Raw genomic sequence first — 17,971 nt, 5'->3', positions numbered from 1 at the left:
AGGCTGTATGTAGGCTAGAAATAGCCTTTTTTAACATTGATTCGCCGCGAATAAATTCGGATCGGAACTAACTTTTCGGGAAAATTCGGCGAATCAGCCGAATCGAATTTTTGAAAAGTTCGCTCATCTCTAGTGACTATACCCTGGCCTCACTAAACACCCGCTCTGATGGCACACTACTGTCCGGGCAGGACAGCTTTTCCAGGGCAAACTCTGCTAGTTGCGTCCATAAATCAAGTTTGGCTGCCCAGAAGTCCAGCGGATCTTCAATGTTTGTTGGCATGGCCATGTCAAGGTATGCCACCACCTGCTGGTTCACGTCCTGCTCCATGTCTACCTGCTGCTGATGAGTTGCTTCACTGTGTGGGTGAAGAAAGCTACTCATCAGCGACTGTAAACTCAGGCTGCTGCTGATTGAGCTGGTACTGCTCCTGCCACCCCTCCCCAGCAGCCAAGGCAGTGAAAGGTGAGCGCAGAGGGCCCCCCGAGTCAGACATGCGAGTGGATGGACCATGTAGCCAACTGACTACATAAGATCTCTCTGTAGTAGGTAAGTTTGTCCTCCCTCTCAGTGGGTATAAAAAAGGCCCCCATTCTGGGACGGTAGCGAGGGTCCAATAAGGTGGAGATCCAGAAGTCATCCCGCTGACGAATTTGAGGGTCACTAAGCAAGCAACTGAGCATGCATCGTGCCATTTGCGCCAGTGACTCGGAGGGACTGCCTGCCGCCATCTCCACTGCATACTGGGTCCTCTGTCCCGCCTTCCTCATAACCCTCCAGCTCCTCTGGCTGCTCCTGCTCCTCCTCTCCTGTCCGATGACTAGAAACACCGGCCATCTCATCCAACCTAAACTGTGCTCCGCTCTGCCCCTCATCCTCCTCCTCCAGTTCAGCCCCCACAGGGCTCATGTAAGCCTTGAGATGTAGGCACAACGTCTCCATTGCCGTGACCAGCCATAATTTCAATAATTTGTTGTAGGAAATGTAGGAGTGGAATTACGTCGTTCATGGCGTAATCCAGGCGACTCACAAATAATGTGGCTTCCTCAAAGGGCCTCAGCAAACGGCAGGTGTCACGTATGAGCTGCCACTGGTTCACATTGATGTTACACAGGGGGTAGTCCTGTCTGCTTGGATCATCAAGAAATTGGTGATGGCTTTTCTTTGTTCGTATAGTCTGTCCAGCATATGGAGGGTGGAATTCCAACATGTGGCAATGTCACAAATAAGACTATGTTGTGGGATACCGTTCTGACGCTGCAGCTCAAGGAAGGTGTGCTTGGCGGTGTACGTGTGGCTGAAGTGCATGCACAGTTTCCTTGCCATTTTCAGGATGTTTTGCAAATGGGGTGAAGACTTGAGGAAGTGCTTGACAACAAGATTCAACACGTGTGCCATGCAGGGTGCATATTTCACACTTCCTTGTCGCAGCGCGGACACAATGTTCTTCCCGTTGTCGGTCACCATGGTTCCCATTTCCAGATTTCGTGGAGTAAGCCATACTCGGATTTCTTTACGAATGAACTTTAGCAGTTCCTCCCCTGTGATACTCCGTTCGCCAAGGCAAACCATGTGAAGAACAGCTTGACACCGCCGTGCCCTACACACATGGTACGATGAAGGGCCACCGAGATTTGGACGTGCAGTGGAGGCCGAGGACACGGGGGAGGATGAGGAGGCGGCGTCGCACACTGTCACAGGACCAACTGTCTGAGAGCGAGAGCGTGGAGGAGGAAGCGGTGTGATCTGTCCAAGTTGCTATTGTGGCTGTGCAGGAACCACATTTACCCAGTGGGCCGTAAAAGACAAGTATTGTCCCTGCCCGTAGTTACAGCTCCACACGTCGGCACTGCCGTGCACTTTTGAACACTCCGACAGGCTCAAGGACTGGCCCACCTTCTCTTGTACAAACTTATGCAGGGCTGGTACTGCCTTCTTCGCAAAGAAATTACGGTTGGGACTCTCCAACTCGGCTCGGCACAAGCCATCAATTCTCTGAAAGGTGCAGAGTCCACCACTTGAAAAGGGAGGGACTGCAGCACCAGCAACTTGGACAGGAGCACATTCAACTTGGACATGTCTCTTGGACATGGCTTCGCCAATGGATTGTTGGCGGAATGGCTGACTAAAAGCAGGAGAAGCAGGAGCATCTGGAGCGACAGAAGGAGGGTTTGACACACAGCTCCCTTCGGCTGAGGTGGTGGAGCCTTGGCTGGATGAAGAGGGAGCGGATGGCCACTGGGTGATTCAGCAGGCTGGACCACTACATCAGAGCCTCGGTTCTCCCAGGCCGCTTTATGGTGGCGAAGCATGACGCAGGGCCGTGGTGCCGACATTGGGACCCTGGCCACGCTTTACCTTCTGAAAACAGATCTTGCATGTGGCTACGTGAACCGCCTCCAGATGCCTGATGAAAAACTTCCACACCACCGAGTAGCTGATTTTCCCACCTACAGTCCGCACTAATTGACTGCTACTGGTGCCATCTCCAGGAACCCCTGTTCCACTACCTCCCAGAAAGGTAGGCTGCCGCGAAGCAGGTGGTCTCCCCCGGGCAAGTTTGGCTCCTGAATTTCCACTCCTGCCACCACGCTGACTGCCAACCGTGCTACCGCCTTGCTGCCTCAAGGGCAACCTGCAACTCTCTTCTCCTGATGATGATGAAGCCCCTTATGCACCTGGCTCCCAATTGCGATCAGCTTCATCATCATCAACAGGTGTGTGCACGTCACTGATGTCCTCCTCAGGTTCCCCAACAGTGTCTGCTTCAGGACCCTGAACCCTTGCAACGCCGCCTCCCACGTCACTCTCCGCATTACTACTTGGCCACCTAGCGGAGCAAGCAGCACATGTCTCCTCCCCTTCTTGTCTGGGCAGTAGCTGCTGGCTGTCCTCTATTAGATTGTCCTCAGTGAATAGTGGAACTGAACCCACAGCATAAAATACTTCTCTAGGAGAGGGAACAGCATAGGACAAAGGCAATGGGAGGACAGGGACTGCTCCCGGGCCATGCCAACTGAGGGTTGTGTCTGAGGAACCCACCGACTGTTGACTGGGAGTGTCAGATGTCACTTGTGATGATGTGGATGAGCGTGTTAACCAATCAACGACGGTAGATGGGTTGCTGGTCAAGAAACGACTGTTGGCTGATAACGGGAGCTCAGGCCTCTCGCTGCGACTCCTGCTGCCACTCGCCCCTAGTCTGCTGCCAACTCTGCCTGAAGTATTTAGGCCTCTGCCACTCCTCTGTGCACATCCTGGCACTTCTCTGTCTGACATACTTAGTGCATTTATGAGGGTATTACAATACGCTATGCTACTCTTTAAACAGTATTTGTCTAGAACAGCAGCAGGTGATTACTTATGGCTGTCCTTTCACAGTATGTAGGTCCTTGACAGATTAACAGGTACAAGATTGTACATTACTTGGATGTACGTATGCGGTATGCACTGATGAAGGCAGAAATATGTGCAACAATACGCAGAAAAAACTCTGTATTTTTGTTAAACTCCAGCCGTTGAGTACTATTGTTTGGACTTTGACAGTATGTAGCCCCTTGACAGATTAACAGGTACAAAATGGTACACTACTTGGATGTACGTATGCGGTATGCACTGATGAGGGCAGTAATATGAGGTACAAACTGGTACAATCATCAATGGCAAAGAAATAACGGGGACGTCACTCACCGGGATGCAGTGAAAACTTCTTTATTTCAAAAGTGCAGACATGCGGGCAGCACGGACATCCAGAGCCACAGCTGAACAGCCGTGAGCTGGGTTACAGCTGTATCGCGTGTGTTCACACGCTTCTTCAGACTCTACCTGTTCCGGTTACACGTCACCATTATAGCTACTCCTACCTGGTGACGTGTGTGGAACAGGTGTACAATTAAAGACATAAAATACAAAATTTAAAAACAAATACAAAAAGCATTAGGCTGCAGCAATGCAACATGGATCTTTATAAAAAATACACTATAATCCAGTCTTTCCTTCAGTCCCAGGTTCCCCGCTGCATCCAATCTAATTATCCATTTGGCATCTGTTTGAAGCAACATTTTCTTTCTATTTTTATTTTCTTTGCAGTGGACAACCTCCAGACCCTGAAAGACTAGAGTGTCATGATTGCCTTTATGAACCAGATTCATATGTTCAATGAATCTAGGGACTCCTTTCCTGGATCTAATAGAGTAAACGTGTTCCCTGAAGCGAGTGTTCATCGCTCGCTTTGTGCTTCCTACATAGAATCTCCCACAGGTACAGTTCATTGCATAAACCACCCACTGAGTTCTGCAAGTTATTAACATTTTAATAGGAATTTCTTCTCCTCCTACAAAGGCTGTTTTGCCTGTCTTAAGGTGTGGGCACCAAATGCAAGAGCCGCACCTGTGGTTACCCACAGGGCCGGCTCCAGTCAACCAATCTTTCTTTACAGATTTTGAAGTGAAGTTGCTACTAGTAACGACATCTTTCAAATTTTTGCAACGTCTGAATGTTACCAATGGTTTCTCATTCAAAATTTTACACAAATCATTATCATTCATAATAAGTGGCCAGTTCTTATGCACAGCAGATCTGATGATTTTCTCAAGGGGGCTAAATTTAAATGAAAAAGAAAAGCGAGGTCATTATTTTTGTATTCTACTTTTTTTTTACGTTTTTTTGAAAAGGACATTTCTCCTATCCTGAGCGAAGGCTCTCTCAAGGGCTTCATTCAACAATTTCTCAGGATACCCATGAGCCTCCAGTCTCCTCTTCAGATCTCCAGCTTGTTTGTCATCAGTATTATTAATTCTCCGTAGGTGCAAAAATTGCCCATACGGCAGTGAAGTTTTTACGTGTTAAGGATGATAGCTGGAGAACTGAAGAAGGGAGTTGGAGGCTGTGGGCTTTCTAAATCCAGAGGTGCAGATATTACCATCCTTTAACTCCACCAATACATCTAGAAATTCAATTTCTTTTTTGTCAGCCTTACTAGTAAATTTGAGATTCATGTCATTGCTTGTGTTAAGATAATCCACAAACTTCCCGAAGTCCGCCAGTGTGCCATCCCAGGCTATGAAGACATCGTCAACGAACCTAAGATAGCACCTGACGGACTTGAGGAAGGGATTCTGATCAGAAAAAACAAATTTGTTTTCGAATGCAGCAACATAACGATTTGCAAAGGTACAGGCGACGGGGGTGCCCATGGCCACACCCCCGATCTGCCTGTACCACACTTCATCAAACTGGAATGTGTTGTTCTCCAAAATAAAGGAAAGGGATTCACATATAAAGTCAATAGTACTTTCTGTTTTATTTGTGTGTGTTAGTATCTCACGTATGCACTCTACACCTCTTTTTTGTGGTATACTAGTGTATAGGCTTTCTATATCGATCGAGGCTAAAATGATATTCTCAGAACAGGGTAGGTCTTGAATGCATACAAAGAACTGATCTGTATCCTTCACCAGCGATGGCACTTCTTGCAGAAGGGGTCGCAGCAGCCACTCCAGGTATTTAGAGAGTGGCTCTGTGACCGACCCCCTCCCCGAGACAATGGGGTGCCCGGGGGGGTTCTGCAAGGTCTTGTGCACCGTCGGCAAGAAGTACCATCGCGGGTAGGATGGAAAAGATGGTATAAGATTCTCTGCTCTCCTTTTTGAAAGAATCCCTTTCTCTACATTTTTCCGCAACAAAGTTTGTAGATTTGTTTTAATTTTGGGGATGGAATTTGTCTGCAATCTCTGATATGTGAGGGGATCGCTCAGCTGACGCAGAGCTTCTTTTTGATAATATTCACTGGACATTACAACTACATGTCCGCCTTTGTCGGATTTTTTAATCACGACATCATTCATTTTTTTAAGGCGTTCAAGAGCAGTCCTCTCACCATATCTGAGATTGCAAACATCTTTTTTGTAAATAAGTGATTTTACATCATTTAACATTCGGTTATGAAACATATCCAAATTACTACCAGGAGTAACCTGGGGACAGCATGTAGATTTTATCCCTCCCTTAAATTCTTCCAACATTATCACATCCCTATCACCCTCTGGATTGTTCTCAAATCCTTCCTGCAAATCAATTAAGTTGTCTAAACATTCCAATTCTGTAGCAGTAGCATTCTGCAAGACACTAAAACCTAACGGTCCTATGACTGTGGGAATTTTTCCCTCCAGTTGACTTTGAGGGGTGTTTTTACTAGCATATATTTTCTTAAGATTTAACTTTCTAATGTATTTGAAAAGATCAACTTCAAAGTCCACCACGTCAAAGTTCTCCGTCATGCAGAAGTTAAGGCCTCTTGACAAAAATGTAAGGGTGTCACTGTCCAAAATTTTATCTGTTAAATGAATTACTGCACACAGATCACTTGAATGTCACTTTACTTGTGCCATGTCACCTTCTTCTTGTCCTTCTTTACTTTCAACTTCTTTTGTTGGTTTTCCTCTTTTCTTTCTTCTTGGTCCCCGGCGGGGTTTCCTCCTAAAGGGTATGCTGCTTGTTGTTTATCATCATTTTTATTTTTAAATCTTGTTGTAACACCTTGATTATTAATATTTTTTTCAGATCTCTTTGGCTGCTGTTCATCGTTTCCACTGGAATCGGACTCTGTTGTCCAATAGTCCTTAACTTTTTGTTTAAAATAATTGTTACGTTTGCGTCTTGTTCGCTTTCTCCTCTGACTACTCGTTTGAAACACTCTGTCTGTATTGTAATCAAGTTTGTCACGAATTAATTTATCTTTCTTTTGATCTTTTATTATAGCTTGCAATCCCACAATCTTTTTCTCTAATTTCTTTGTGAAAGACTGATATTGGTCTTCGGTCAGACGTGCCCGAAGTTCGGTTTTAGCTCTCATTAAGTCCTCGGTAGTTTTTGAATATTCATGTTCGTTTTTATCAATGATGGCCCTGAGCATTTGTAGGGAGTATTCTTGATGTATATTTTTCCACGTTTGTACAAAATCTGGATCATCTGCGAACTGCGAGGGTTCCTTATAGTTCCTCAGTCCCCTAGGGACACGTTCACACTCATTGTACAATCTCAGGGAATTCACAGTCCAAAAAAGCCTTGTTTCTTTCTCGGCTAAAGATGTCACTTTAAATTCCAGATTTTTAACACTGATAACTTGTAGCATATCTTTTGTGTTGCATTGACTGAAAAAGCTGATGGCATCTTTCCGTCCGGCTCCCACTGCACTATCCGATCTATCCATTAGACTGCTTGCGGAATCATCCGAATCCATGATCACAATTCAATTTGTATTCTTATTCCTTTTCTTATTTGGGCTAATAGGTGTGCTCTTACCGCATGCAAGACTTCAATTATACAACAGGTGCAAGAAAACAGATTGGCCGGCACCGCTACCTCTAAAAAGCCTCTCAACTGGGTAACTCCTATAGCTGGCACGCATGGAGTTAAATTATGAAGCAGTCTTAGGCAACAATGAATACTGCAATCCTCTGGGTTCCCAGTCCCCCGGAGCAAGACTTTCAATCATCAATGGCAAAGAAATAACGGGGACGTCACTCACCGGGATGCAGTGAAAACGTCTTTATTTCAAAAGTGCAGACATGCGGGCAGCACGGACATCCAGAGCCACAGCTGAACAGTCGTAAGCTGGGTTACAGCTGTATCGCGTGTGTTCACACGCTTCTTCAGACCCTACCTGTTCCGGTTACACGTCACCATTATAGCTACTCCTACCTAGTGACGTGTGTGGAACAGGTGTACAATTAAAGACATAAAATTCAAAATTTAAAAACAAATACAAAAAGCATTAGGCTGCAGCAATGCAACATGGATCCTTATACAAAATGGTACAATACTTGGATGTACGTATGCGGTATGCACTGCTGAGGGCAGTAATATGCACAACTATACGCAGAGAAAACTCTATTTTTTTTGTAAAACACCAGCCAGTGAATACTATTGTTTGGACTTTGACAGTATGTAGCCCCTTGACAGACTAACAAGTACAAAATGGTACAATACTTGGATGTACGTATGCAGTATGCACTGATGAGGGCAGTAATATGCGCAACAATACGCAGAAAAAATAAGTATTTTTTAAAAACACCAGCATGTGATTACTTTTGCCAGGAGTCAGGACTTTCCCTCGATCTAGACTTGTTACAGATAAAGAATAGTAGACTGCTTTGATGTAGGCATGTGTTATGCACGTATGAGGGCAGACAAATGCACTACAGTCCGCTGAAAAATAATGTATTTGTGAACAGCAGCAGGACCCAACAGTGCAGCACCACAAAAAAAAAAAAATACAGGGATTAAACCCTAAATTGCACTCTGTCACACAATTCTGAACAGCAGATGATTTGTGGAGCAAAAAAAACACTGAATTGCGCTGAAAAGATAAGGAGATAAGATGGTTGATAAAGTTCGAGCAGCCTAATGATCTGTATGAGGCAGCTAACAGCTATCTGCCCCTCTTTGCTGCAATGCTCAATAACGTGAATAGGAGGTTTAGCTATCAATGATCCTTCTCAGTGAGAACAGCAAAGCACTCTGCACTCCTGTCTTTCCCTAATGCTGATGTGACTAGCAGTTGCAGTGGTACGCTGTGGTATAAGCTAGTCACACACACGCAGTCCCGTTCTCTCTATCTCTGAGTGTATAGACGAAATGAAGAGAGGCAAGATGGCTGCCGATTATATAGGGCTGTGACATCACAGGGGTCAATGAATACTGATAGGCTGCATCTCACATGTGATTCAGGGTCTTCCCGCCTACCTTCATTCCTGCCGCTGTTTCCCGCCCTCCCATAATGCCCTGCCCCATGTACTCACATGTAAATTCGCCATTTTAGGTCTCCAATAGCTTGGAACACTGTAAAATGAAGTTTAATGAAATCAAATATTTTATGAAATTCGTAACGAATTCGGGTTCGTCAGCTTCGATTCGCTCATCTCTAGTTATAATGTATTATATTATGATCACTATTTCCCAGGTGTCCTTTTACCTGCACATTAGTTACTCTTTCAGCTCTGTTGGTTAATATTAAGTCTAGTAGGGCGCCCCCTCTGGTCGGGCTCTGCACCATTTGGGACAGATAATTGTATTTAGTTATAGTCAGAAACCTGTTTCCTTTATGAGATTCACAGGTCTCAGTCTCCCAGTTTATATCAGGATAGTTAAAGTCCCCCATTCTTATCACATCATTTAGATTTTCTCCCTTGTTTATTTGCCTCAGTGATAATGTGATAATTTTCCTCAGACATCAACCACTCCAGTTCGTCAGTTTTATTGGACAGACTTCTGGCATTAGTCATCATGCAATTCAGTGGTGTATGTTTTTTCTTCCTATGAAGCCTATCCCTATTAACTATTCTAACCCCCCCCCCCCCCCCCCCGCCCTCTACTCCACCCCAGGTACATTACTAAGTCCGTAGGGGATATCTGGTACAAATACAAATAAAGCCAGTTACGAATCAATGCATTGTTTAATATACAATATTAAAATATTAATCTAAAATATCTCTAAAGTTATGCCTCCGCAGGACCCTTGCGGCATATAGGCTCACTTAAGAGAATATACTGACACAATTCTTCACAAATTATGTATTCAGTTCTTTGTATGCACCACTGAAGAAGGGGTCAGGATACCATCCAGGATACCCCGAAATGCGTTTGGTATTGCTACAAGTTCGCACCCGATGCAGTTCACCTGCATTTTTATCTTAACTTTTTATTTTTTCACTATTTGCATTTTTTGCATTATTTCTTTATATGTTATAAAGGGACTATATTGGAACGATTGTCGGTTCATTTCTATTACTGTCCAGGATAACTAGTAAATAAGGACTATAACCATCACCACCAGAAGGACTATAATCACCAGCAGACCTTTTGTGATCCACCAGCAGACTTCTGTGATTCAGCGTTAGCTACTGGACTCAACAACCACGTCCAGATTTTATAGCCACTCTAAAACCTCCCGTCCGAAGTCAGGGTAAACTCCAACTTACGGGACATACTGGGATTGAGTGCAACCGAGGTCAGCTGACCTGCAATCAGCTGACCGATTACATCACACGCCGCTACCTGTACACGCCGCTTACATCGGGCGGTATTCATTTCCACGCCTAAGCGAGCATTGCTATCATCTGTCGGCAGCGGTATTAGACTGTGAGAAGGGGCCTGACTCCATTACTGGTTGTCGCCACCTCCAGTCATAAAGTCACAACCCCGGGGAGATATACATCAAGACCTTGAGATCATCTAACTAAAGGGCGGTGAGTGGCACAGTTCGACAAAACTTCTCTTCTCTTCAACAGAATATTTACAAAGACATATTTACAAGTAAAGATACAGTGTCTGCTGGGGAAAAACTATAAACTATATTGTATCAATTATTTAGAGATTCAAAACAGGACACAATATTATTTATTCACAGGATTTGAATCAATAGGAATCATTGAAAAGACCCATATTTCTTTTTCAGGATACATTAATTGGATTCCATATTGTACATTTTGGATTTATTTTGCAACATATTTTTCAGGACTTTACTTCCACAGGATAATCCATTACAGGACTTCATTTTTTTTTTGGCAACATTATTATATTTATTTTTTACAGGTTTTTCTATGTAGTTTCATTTATTTACATTCCTTGAGTGAAGTAATTCAGTTAACCTCGTGTCCCTTAGTGTGAGCTCCACATACCATTTCTCCTTTCTTTCTACATTACTAAGTCCCCCTCTCTATCTACACTGTCTTCCCCCTCTATGTTATAGGTTCCCTCCCCCCCAGTCCCTAGTTTAAACACTCCTCCACCGTTGTAGCCATCTTCTCCCCGATCACAGCTGCACCCTCCCCATTGAGGTGCAGCCCGTCCCTACGGTAGAGCCGGTAACCAACAGCGAAGTCAGCCCAGTTCTCCATGAACCCGAACCCCTCCTTCCTACACCAGCTTCTGAGCAACTTGTTTACCTCCCTGATCTCCCGCTGCCTCTCTGGTGTGGCTCGTGGTACAGGTAATATTTCAGAAAATATTACCTTGGAGGTCCTTGCCTTAAGCTTGCGGCCTAAGTCCTGAAATCATTTTTTAGGACACTCCACCTACCTCTTACTTTGTCATTGGTGCCAATATGTACCATGACTGCTGGGTCTTCTCCAGCCCCACCCAGCAACCTGTCAACCCGATCCGCATTGCACCGAACTCGAGCGCCCGGAAGACAACACACTGTTTGGCGATCTCGGTCTTTGTGACAGATCGCCCTGTCTGTCCCCCTAATAATTGAGTCCTCCACTACCAGTACTTGTCTAGCCTGCCCTGCACTCCTCCCTCTCTCCTTACTGGAGCAGACACCCCCCTGGTGGTCAGAGGCTGCTGTACTGCTAGCTCTGAAATGGCATCCCCCTCATCCGCCAACAGGGCAAACTTGTTGGGGTGTGCCAGTTCAGGACTAGCCTCCCTGACACTTTTCCCTCTACCCCGTTTTCTAACTGTAACCCAGCTAACTGCCTGACTGTCCTGAACCTCTGACCCACTCAGAGGTGGGTCACTCAGTATGCTTAATTCAGTATGCTTAATTGTTATCTAGATCAAGAGTTCTAGGGGTAAGTGTGTAGTACCGATAGACCCTAGTAGCTAAAGCATTGGGCAGAAAGCCTCAGGCAACCCAATCTGCAACCAGTGTATAACAAGGTAAATAATATGTGGTATATCAAATGTATGTCAAGGATAAAAAAGTAACAGTGAGATTGATTTCAGTATGTAGAAGCCTTACAGTCAAGGTATCAGTCAGAGATTTCATAGTCAAATATCTTTATGTCAGTCAAATGTCAAATGTCAGACATAAATCAAAAATCAAATGTTATGTGTTGATAACATTTTCATCTATAGACGGATGTTACAGCTAGGATGTATTAATTAAATTTCATGCATAGTCAGTAGATGCATAAACTAAAGAAAAGTGGAGATACCAAAAGTACAATATAACAGAACAATTAGTATTGCTAGTACTATCCTGTTCATCCAGTTCGCTAATAAGTTCCAGCCATCCTGTTTGTGAATAAGCTCCATAGCATGTATGGACATTATTTAAATGCACAGAGACTCTCTATATATTTTTTCATCATTTTTGTTATCTTCAGCCTGAACTTGGACATTTGGATTAATGCTTCAGGACTGAATCTGGCCCTCTGGCCATTTCGACTCTTTTTAATAAGGGGGTTTGTAAGGGGGTTTGTGGTGTCCCGGTACAGAACCTTGTCCTGTTCCTCCCTTAGGTCCCCTCAGGAAGAGTCCCTGCAGTCCATAGGGCTCTCCTGCAGAGCACACCCCTTGCTCACCTCATGTAAATATATTGTAAATGTATGGTGTATATTGTTCAGTGTATATAAAGTTGTACAAGTGTATAGGACCTTCCTGGGTCATGTGATACTGTCATGTGATGTACCCAGAGTTCCCTGGGTACAGGACCTACAGGCTTTGCAACCAATGTGCTGTAATCCAGCCTCCTTAGAATATAAGGGGCTGTAGTCTCTAAATTCACTTAATTCCTGGCACTCAAGCAAGCACAATCAGCATATACTACTCAATTCATCTCAGCTAGGCCAAAGCCTAAAGAACCTGCAGCCACTTCAAAACGTGAGTTATCAAGCTATATCTACAAATTCCTAGTGACTACTATTCAACTCAAGCATACAATTAGTAGCACAGTGGCCGGCAGAAATCTCAATACTACAAGTCCCAGCAAGCCTGCAAGGTATCCTGCATCCCGGTTGCCTCTAGGGAAACTGCATCATTGTAAAGACTGTTCCATGAGAAGTTTAAGTAAAAGTTCCAGTTATCTCATAATTCCTGCTGTGGACATTCCATTACTTCCTGCCGTTTTTGGGCTGGTTGTCGGCAGGGCCTTCTACAGAAAACAACCACACCCTGGTGTCACGACAAATTAGGGGTTAATACCACCTTACCCCACAGGGTTAATACCACCAGACCCTGCAACACCATTGCCTCACCCCGCTTACCACACTTTACTTTTTTGAGACTTTATTGGTTTGGGTCTCGCTTGCTTCTCTCCGCTGGCTTTAGTCGACCATTTTTCATTTTATTTGGGATGTCCTAGATGTTTGCCAAGTTTTTGTTACAGTGGGTCGTAAAAATAAAAAATTTTAATTCTATTGTAACTCCTGATTTTTTCTTTTTACAAGGGGTTAACGCAGAAAAAGCACCATAAAATTTGTTACCCAATTTCTCTTCATTCTGGAAATACCCCATATGTGGATGTAAGTTGGGGGCCATGTTGCCTTTACACAGCCCCCATGGTGTCAGAACAGCGGTAACCCCCCACAAGTCACCCCAGTTTGGAAACTGCACCACTGCAATTAACATTTATACCCCACTTGCATTTGACAGATTTTTGGAAGATTGCTTTGCGTCCACATATGGGGTATATCTGTACTTGGAAAAAATAGGGTCACAAATTTTGGGGGACTTTTTTCCTTTTGCCCCTTATGAAAAAGAAAAGTTGGGGGTTGCACTAGCATGTTAGTGTAAAAAAAAAATTTTTTTTACACTAATATGCTGCAGTTGACCCATACTTTTAATTACCACAAGCAGTAAAAGAAGAAAAAGACCCCCAAAATTTGTAACACGATTTCTCTCAAGTACGGATATACCTCATATGTGGACGTAAAGCGATCTGTGGGCACACAACAGGGCTCAGGAGTGAGAGAGCACCATGTTCATTTGAGGCCTAAATTAATGATTTGCACATACATCCTTGCAGAGGTTCTAAAATAAACGCAATAGTAAAAACAACCACATTTGACCCCATTTCGGAAACCACACCCCTCAAGAAATGCAACAAGGGGTGCAGTGAGTATTTACACTGCACTGGTGTTCAACAGATTTTAAGAACAGTAGGCTGTGCATATGTAAAATTAAATTTTTCATATTACGGACCACTGTTCCAAAAATCTTTCAGACACCTGTGGGGCGTAAATGCTCACTGCACCCCTTGTAATATTCCTTGAGGGGTGTAGTTTCCATAATGTGGTCACATATGGTATTCCACCCAAATCTCACACAAAATAAATTAAAATTTATTTATGTAAGAAACACTTTAAAGTAGGTAAATTTCCATGACCAATAATACTGGTATACAAGGAGTAAATATATACCACAACACAAAAACTGGATATTTTCTGATCTGTGGCGTCCTCTTTCCTTTTCTTCTTTGTCTGGATCAGACCACCATGTCGATCTCTTACCATCTGCAGGGCAAACATGTCAGTCTCTACATTTTTTCAGTGTCCTCCCATCTATAGGCCCACAAACTGTAATAATCCCCTTCAGGTAGGTAGGTAGCCAGGTAAATAGGTAACTAGGTAGGTAGATCAGGAAGCCAGATATGTAGGTAAGTGACTAGCCAGGTAGGTAGGTAGGTAGGGGGCTAGCAAAGTAGTTAGGCAGCCATGTATGAAGGCCATGCATGTACATAGTTAGGTAGCCAGGTATGTAGGTAAGTAGTTAGGCATCCAGGTATAAAGTTAGGTAGCCCCCCCTTCCCTGTTGGTATAGACAGTGGAGTTAACCTCCCCTTACCTGTAGATATAGACAGCAGAGTTAACTCCCCTTCCTTGTAGGCATAGGCAGCAGAGTTGGCCCCCTTCCCCATAGGTGTAGGCAGCAGATTTAACCCCCCTCCCCTGTAGGTATAGGAACAGAGTAGATCCCTCCCCCTTTCCCCATAGGTATAGGCATCAGTTAACCCCCCCTTTCCCCATAGGTATAGGCAGCTGTTAAACCCCCCCCCTTTTCTCCATAGGAATAGACAGCAGTTAGTTTCGCCCCCCCTCTCCCCATAGGTACAGGCATCAGTTAACACCCCTCCCCTTTCCCCATAGGTATAGGTAGCAGTTAACCCCCCTTTCCCCATAGGTATAGGTAGCAGTTATTTTTTTCCCCTTCAATATTTCTTTATTGAAAAAATGTATCATTTACATTTTAATAAATAACATTTTATACATTGAATTTCAAGATGTTATCTTTTTTCCCACCCCCCTCCCCTACCCTCACCTTTCTCCCCCATGACATATCTCCCCTTACTGTGTGGACGGGAGGCAGAGGGACAACACATTCCCATTCTATTAATATTTCCATTATACTATATCAATTAATTTTCTTTTCTCTTTGCTTTCCCTTCCCTTTCTCTCTCTTTTCTTTTCTTTTTTTTTCCCATTTTAGATCTTTTATGTGTATCTTCCCAATTATTTCTACCCGCTTTTATTCTTGTGTCCCCCTGATTCCCATCCCCCTCACATAATAATAATGAAATAATAATAATAAAAAAAAACTCTAATTTCTTTCTTTTAACCAAATAACCTTCCTGTCACCTCCCTCCACTCCCATACCTCTGGTTTAGTTGGGGTCAGCCATCTCCTGATTATTAATAATCTAGCATAAAAGAGCATCATCAGTAGTTCCTTTCTTTCTTTTGTTTTTTTATTTACTTTTCTATCATCACCCAAGATAATCAAAGCTATATCATCTTTTATCGCATATTTTATTTTTCTCTCGATATGATCAATTATTGAAACCCAATATTCTTGTATTTTTTTCACATTCCCATGTAATATGCAGGAATCCCGCGTTTTTCATTTTACATCTTAGACAGTTGCCATTTTCCCTCCTGGCTGCACGTGAACTACCTTCCACCCTTAGTGACCTCATCTTGTTGGCCACTAGAATCGACAAGCATTTCGCCGATAGGAACTCCTTCTTGAAAAAGGAAACGCTCAACCTAGACGCTACCCTCGTCTGGCTCCCGTTTTTCAGCGTCTACCTCAACCTCTCTCCGGGCCTCCCGCCGTGGAAGCCATGCAGGTGGATCGGTCACACCTGACTCTGCAAGAACGAAGCCATCGCAGAGACGAGAACCTGTGTATGTACTGCGCCAGTACTGAGCACTTCCTGCGAGACTGTCCTCTTCGTCCACCGCGTTCCAGAAAAGCTTGCACCTAATAAACATGGGAGAGACGTTGCTAGGTGTGGATTCCTCCTCTCCACATCTCATCATATCCGTGCAGTTGTTCCTCTTGGATTCCGGTTCAGCCGGCAACTTCATTCACGCCTCCTTGGTTGACAAGTACCGCATTCCGGTTGTCCGCCTAACTAAGCCTCTTTTTATTTCTACGGTTAACGGTGAGAGACTCTCTGTCACTGTGCAGTTCCGTACCCTGCCACTGCAGATGGATATTGGAATTTTTCATACAGAGACTCTAGAGTTCCTAGTCCTTCCCTTCTGCTCCTCCGAACTCCTCCTGGGTCTGCCATGGCTACAACGTCACAGTCTTGTTCTGAACTGGTCATCCGGTGAAATCCTGCATTGGGGCCCCTGCTGTTCGGACCGGTGTCTCAAGCCTGCTCCTGTCAAGCGACTTTCGCAAGTTTCTCCGCCTCCAGGACTGCCTAAACCATATCATTGCTTTGCGGATGTCTTCTGCAAAAAACAAGCCGAGGTCCTTCCTCCTCACAGACCCTATGATTGTCATATCGACCTTATGCCTGGTTCTACGCCATCCCGGGGTAGAATTTATCCTCTCTCACCTCCTGAGACTCTTGCCATGTCCGAATATATTCGTGAAAACCTACAGAGAGGATTCATAAGGAAGTCTTCTTCTCCTGCTGGGGCTGGTTTCTTCTTCGTGACCAAGAAGGACGGTTCCCTCCTCCCTTGCATAGACTACAGAGGACTCAATAAAATCCCCATTAAGAACCGTTACCCTCTGCCCCTAATCTCAGAGTTATTTGATCGCCTACGTGGGGCCAAGATTTTCACCAAATTGGATCTTCGAGGGGCCTATAATTTGGTTCGTATCCGAAAGGGCGACGAGTGGAAGACCGCCTTTAACACAAGAGACGGTCACTTTGAGTACCTGGTGATGCCCTTCGGCCTCTGTAATGCACCAGCCGTCTTCCAGGAATTCGTCAACGATATCTTCAGGGACTTACTCTACTCCTGTGTGGTCGTATACTTGGATGACATCCTTGTCTTCTCCTCCGACCTGGACCAACACCGGGTCCATGTGCGACAAGTGCTTACCCGCCTGAGGAGAAATCGTCTATACGCCAAGATCGAAAAATATCTTTTTGAGCAGTCCTCCTTGCCTTTTCTTGGGTTACATTATTTCTACTCAAGGACTTCAAATGGACCCCGCCAAGCTCTCTGCGGTTTTGGATTGGCCACGCCCCTCTGGACTCCGAGCCATACAAAGGTTTTTGCACTTCGCTAATTATTACAGACAATTCATCCCTCACTATTCCACTCTGGTGTCCCCAATTGTGGCCTTGACTAAAAAGGGCGCTAACCCTAAATCCGGACCTTCCCAAGCTGAAGAAGCCTTCCAGTCCCTGAAGGTCGCCTTTGCCTCAGCACCAGTTCTCTCTAGACCTGATTCCACCAAGCCCTTCTTTCCCGAAGTGGATGCCTCCTTGGTGGGAGCCGGAGCCGTGCTCACACAGAAATCTTCCAAGGGCAAGACCTTAACTTGTGGCTTCCTTTCTAAAACATTCTCTCCCGTGGAGAGAAATTATTCCATAGGGGACAGAGAACTGTTGGCTATTAAATTAGCACTGGAGGAATGGAGACATCTTCTTGAGGGAGCCACCCATCCTGTGAATATCTTTACGGACCACAAGAACCTGGCCTATCTCCAGTCTGCTCAGAGACTAAATCCTCGTCAGGCTCGCTGGTCTCTGTTCTTCGCCCGTTTTAATTTTGAGATCCATTTCCGTCCGGCTTCTAAGAACATTAGGGCAGACGCTCTGTCTCGCTCTTCTGATGTGGCGCGCGATGAGTTAACGCCTCAACACATTATCCCACCAGAACGCCTGATTGCAGTCGCTCCTGCGGATCTGAGCCATCTTCCTCCTGGCAAATCCTACGTACTTCCACGTCACCGGGTGCAAATTCTCAAGTGGGGCCACGCTTCTCACTTCGCT

Source organism: Hyla sarda, chromosome 3 (assembly GCF_029499605.1).
Source record: "Hyla sarda isolate aHylSar1 chromosome 3, aHylSar1.hap1, whole genome shotgun sequence".
Lineage (NCBI taxonomy): Eukaryota > Metazoa > Chordata > Amphibia > Anura > Hylidae > Hyla > Hyla sarda.
This window is presented reverse-complemented; position numbering follows the sequence as displayed.